Genomic DNA, 5,446 nt, shown 5'->3' with positions numbered 1-5,446 from the left:
GGGGCACTAAGCAAAACAACAACAACAACAACAACAAAAATTGGACATTAGATACAAAGTGTCTCACTATTTTCATGGCAAAATCCCCATCTTCCAATTAAAAGAAGTTACATAATGTACCAAGAGATTACTTTGCCTGCATGTAACAAAAACAAGATCCCCTTTCTCTAGTCAAAATTACAGGTTTTGGAGAAGGAACAGGCTATCAGGTACTTGAGAAAGTAGCAATATTCTCAGAATACTGATTTACTTCACTTTGTTTTGTGAAATTCAAGTCCTCGGAAAGTTTCACTTTCAGGCTTCTGTGCACAAGCATTAACATGACAAACATTCTAGAAATGAAGACTGAAAGGTTTCCTTGTAGCATTCACGTCCATGGCAAATACCCTGGATGACATTACATGCCAAAATGCTGAAAAGAAAGTTTAACCTAGATTACGGATTTCTTTGGATACACTAGAAGAGGAGTTCAAGCCTTCATTGATGTCAGTCTTATCTAGCCAGACCCAATGAATTAGCTTCTAGGGGACAGTACAGAAGAATCAAACTGACTCCTGTCAGGAGAGCACAGACAAACTCATTTGCTGATCTCTAGGGACAGATTTATTTGCATGCTTCTCACCTTGCTGAAAAGAAGTCTTGCAGGGTAAGTTCTGGCACTTCAAAGTAATTAAACATGATAATTTTCCCTCTTTTGCTGCTAAGTATCCACTTCTCCTAGCTTGCTTTACATAATGTACTGCTAAACAAAAACAAGATAAATGCTAGTCCTGGCTAGCCACAATTCCTACAGCGCTCAGATCCTTAGTACACCTTACTAAAAGGACATTTCTACCCTAACAAAGAAAAATACTCACTAACTCCCTTTACATTTCTTAATCACAAATGTGTGTACACATGTAGTACAAACATATATAAATCTGTAGAATAAAAATTACCTACTGATTTTGCACCTACAAGCTGATACAGCTAAACACAAGTTTCCATGAGCAGAGCTGTACAGAGCTTTGACTCAGACAACCAACATATTGTGGTTCCAGAACCAGTTTTTGTAGCACCTTCATATTGCTACGAAATATTTTAAAAGTGTATCAAGCACAAGCTATTAATGTCTGCTAAAGGCTGAAAGTAGTTTACATTATGACCTGTTCTTTTCATATCAGTAAGGGATTTCTGCTTCTAAACTTTGAAGTATTTTGTTTTAATTAGCAGTAAATAATAGATTTCTTCCAGCAACAATCGTTTTATTTTTTTCCCTTGTATGACCAAAACAGTAACAACCCCTCACCTCATCTGTCCTCCACTTACAGCAAGACTGGGTATGATGGACAAGTATAGATAGTTGCATACTTAGATTTAAACCAGGCTACTCCCTATTTAAGTTTGGTTTAGGGATGTCAGCAATTTTCTCTTTAAAAAATAATCATCTAGCACAATTGTACAATCATCAGAATGAGTCATGTCTAAAATTAGGTGTTTATACTCCCTTGTATGAGATGGCAGTTGAGATGGAAAGGAGTGGCCATGATTTAGTTTTAACAAAGTAAGGAAGCTATGCAAGAAATCACATATTCTGCTTGCTATTCGACAAGCATATATGAGAAAGATATTAGACTGGAAAAAAAATAATAGTAGTATTGAATTCAAGCTGTATTCTTTATTACTTCCCAAATTATCCAAGTTTGGAGAGATACACTTTATAAGAAGAGGCACTAGAGCAGAGAAATGCCTACATTGCAGGCAGGGCCCCGCAGGGATTTCTGCTAAAACCTGCGGATCACTTTTCCAGAGCTTTCAGGAGAGCCTCGTGTAGAAACAATCAGGCAGGACCAAACACACTCTACTGAAAAAAGAGAGCAAGAACTGGTATAGACAGTGGCCTACCTTCAAAGTGGGCAAAACAAGCACAGCTCTTGCAAATACTTCTCGCATCAATGAAGTGCGGAACCTATACAGTGCCAAGTCGGAAAGCACTAGCCAAGTTCAAAGGGTATTCTCAATAGGCAATTAATTCTGGTACAATTTAGATAGAGTTTCATAGTTTCTTTGTCACAGTACTCTGAATCTTACTGCATGCTCCAGACAAGTGTGAAATGCTTGAATGACATGCAGTTGTTAAGGTTTGAAGAACACACAGCTAATTGGAAAAGAAAGAAACAAGTCAACACTTACTGAGGGAAAACATCACAAATCAAAAAATCCCAAGTTCAACACTGCTCATTCTTTTAGTCCATTACTTCATTTGGTCTATCCTTAAGCAATTATTCTATTTCCAGATACCACTTTTCCTTAAAGCTGAAGAAATAAGACAGATGGGGAAGAAAAAATACGCAGAGACCAGATGTTCTTAACTCATCAGTCCTTTCTTATAGGAAAGTAGCGATGCCTCCTAACACTGATCCTGCTGTCATAAGAACTCTACTTACTTCCTTCTGAATAAGGCAGAGATTTGCACCTCTCTCTGAAAGTCAGATGAGGGTCAAAAGAGTCCACAGATAAGGAATCTTAAATTTATATATATAGCAACAGGCCCTGAGCTGACTACCAGCACTTTGGGACGTGAACTTTGGGTTACAACAGAGGTGCGTATGACGGCAAGTGAGCTGGCAAGAAAATAAAACTGAATGTTACAGGCTATTAGGAGGGACATGCAGAACAAAACTGAAAAATTCATCACAAAGTAGTTCTGTCACACATCCTATATCAAGTCAATTCTGTGTGCACTTCTGGTTTGTTTTCATTTACCAATACAGTAAGTCGAGAGATACAGAAAATAGCAATGTGGGACACAGACTCTGTATGAGAAACACCTAAACAGAGGCAAGAACAGGCAGCTGAAAGCAGGAGAGGACATACCTCCACAAGATCAAGAGTGACAGAGAAAAGGTAAATACAAAACAACTCATTGTTCCAAGTGAAGCAGACCTTCAGGAAAAACACAAAACGACGTGTGATTCTGTGACAGCTTCAAAGTAAAAAAAAAAAAAGTTATTTATTCACAAAATGTAATTAAGCTTGAAGTTCTCATAGCTGAGCAAACTAAGGAAGAAAATCCATGACGAACTCCATATTCAAAGATGTAATTTCTAACTCAGGAGCTCCTGGATCATGAAAACACCAAAGGACTGAATGGTAAACAACAATATAGTGATACTCCAGAAGCAGTTTTCATATAGTCCTGTCTAAGTATCTGTTGTTGACCCACTATCATCATGTGCCACATGATGCCCATTTGCTCACCTTCTCATTAACGTAAGCTCCAAAGCAACTGCAGATATAGGGTTGCCTTAAGACACTGGCACCAATGTGCAGAGACATGCAAAGAAGGGCCCGAGGTCCACTTTCCCTTAAAACAATACCATGGTAGTGAGTTATTTTGTTTGGCTTCTTTTCCTCATTCTTCTCCAATGTGAGCTTTGAGAAGGTACAGGCAGGCACACTAGATTTTAGACTTCAATTCCAGAATCATGCTCCAACAACATTGAGAATGGTTAAGGTTGGAAGGGACCTCAAAGATCATCTAGTTCCAACTCTCCAGCTGTGGGCAGGGACACCTGTCTCCCACTAGACCAGGTTACTCAAATAAGGCTTCCTACCTGCTGAGATTTTGAGGTAGTGACTACAACAGGTCTTGCTGCATCCAATTTCAAGCAGATACCCAGAACACAGTATAAATTTTGCAAACGATACATTATAATCCACTGTGGCTTAGTTTTGAAAACAATTCATGACAATCCACATGCAAATACTGCATTAACTCCATTGGAGTTAAACATTTATTTATGAACCACTGCTTCTATCACCTAAAAGGCTGTAAAACATGCAGGAAGGTTCCATCACAAAAACTATGGTTACTAAAGAAACAAGATAAATAAAATCTTTTAAGCAATCAATAATGTTGTAAATTAAATAGAAGTTTGTGGCAGACTAATCTAAAAAAAAAGTTTTCATCTTCAATCACATCTTAAGTTTAATGCATAAAATGAAGTATTAACTTCATCTCATGTACTCATGACCATATGCAATATAAAGCTTAAGGCTACTCAACATTCTTAATATGCACTCTTACAATGTGATTTACAACCTGTTTTGAGCACTGACTCTTCAGTGATCTTCATACACCTCAGATCTCCATCAAGGAACCAGTTATGCCAATGTTCAGCTGAAAAGTGTGACTGGCAAGACTGGCTCATAACACGAGTTTTATAGACCTCTCAGTCACTACAGTGACATTATTTTTAAATTATTTAATCTTTGTTCACTTCGCTATCCAGGATTGCCCAGAAAATAAGTTATCTACTCTTCACCTTAAAGATTAACTATTCCTTTCAACACAAAAAAGCCCAAAGCCCACCTCTTTCTAGGACATCTGGCAGTGAACAAAGGACTGGCCAAGTTGTAGGTTCTTTGTAACACAGCCTTTTCTAATGCACTAACACAAATCCAATACTATATACCTAGAATAGATCACCCACCCTAAATGGCTTCCACCCACATTAATACTGCCCACAGAACAGTCAAATCATACCTCTAAACTCAACCACAGAGTAATCAGCAGTTGCCGAATCCTGTCACAGAGAGAACAGGTCAGGCACGTAGAACTTATTTTTAAATGATCCTAATTACAAGATCATTTTAATTGTAACAGCAATAGAGACCTAACGTTAGCTCGAAGTTTCAAAAACTGAAAACATTTTTAATAAAGAATCATAAAAGCTCAGGAAGAACTCCCCTCGTTCCACATTTATTTACAACATCTCACCAAAAGTCCCCAGCGCAGCATGAGAAGATAGGTTTGTTGTTCTTGGTGGGACAATCCTGTACCGTAACTCTCCTCTCCAGGCAGTCTATTACCAAGAACAAAAATCCAGCTTTCTTTCATCCTATTCTTTTTGTCTTTTTAATTCTTAAAAAGACTTTTTTTTTATAGTGTTAAATGGAATTTTGCTTTAAGGTATGCTCATAAAATAAATAGAAAAAATAATTAGTTAATTATTCTTCAACTTCTGATAGAACAAATCATTATCAATTAGTATTTTAAACAAAACACAGTCCTCTGTAAAACCTAGCTCAGTTTTGCTAAAGGCAATTATTTTTCATTTTGGAATGTGATAAAACCCCAAACAGCTGATTTGAATCATGCTGTCTTATCAGGCAATAAAACAGTTAAGTCATATAGAATTAAATGTACTACCTGCACCCATGAAACAAGTTTTGTAATTACTGTTTTCCTTAATTCCATTGGTGCTCTTCAGAAAAACAGTGTGCTCATGTCTGACAATCTCAAAAACAAGCACAAAATACTTCACTGATCATCAGACACTGTGAACTTAAGCTTCAGGTAGATGCAACGTTAGTTTGCATCTTAATCAGCAACTGCCCCCAAAAGAAACAGTTGTGGGGTTTTTAATACTTAACAATTACTGCTCTAACTGCAGTTTTCCTT

This window comes from Apaloderma vittatum, unplaced genomic scaffold (assembly GCF_000703405.1).
Source record: "Apaloderma vittatum isolate BGI_N311 unplaced genomic scaffold, ASM70340v1 scaffold20858, whole genome shotgun sequence".
Taxonomy (NCBI): domain Eukaryota; kingdom Metazoa; phylum Chordata; class Aves; order Trogoniformes; family Trogonidae; genus Apaloderma; species Apaloderma vittatum.
The sequence above is the reverse complement of the archived record's forward strand: the minus strand, read 5'-3'. Positions refer to the sequence as shown.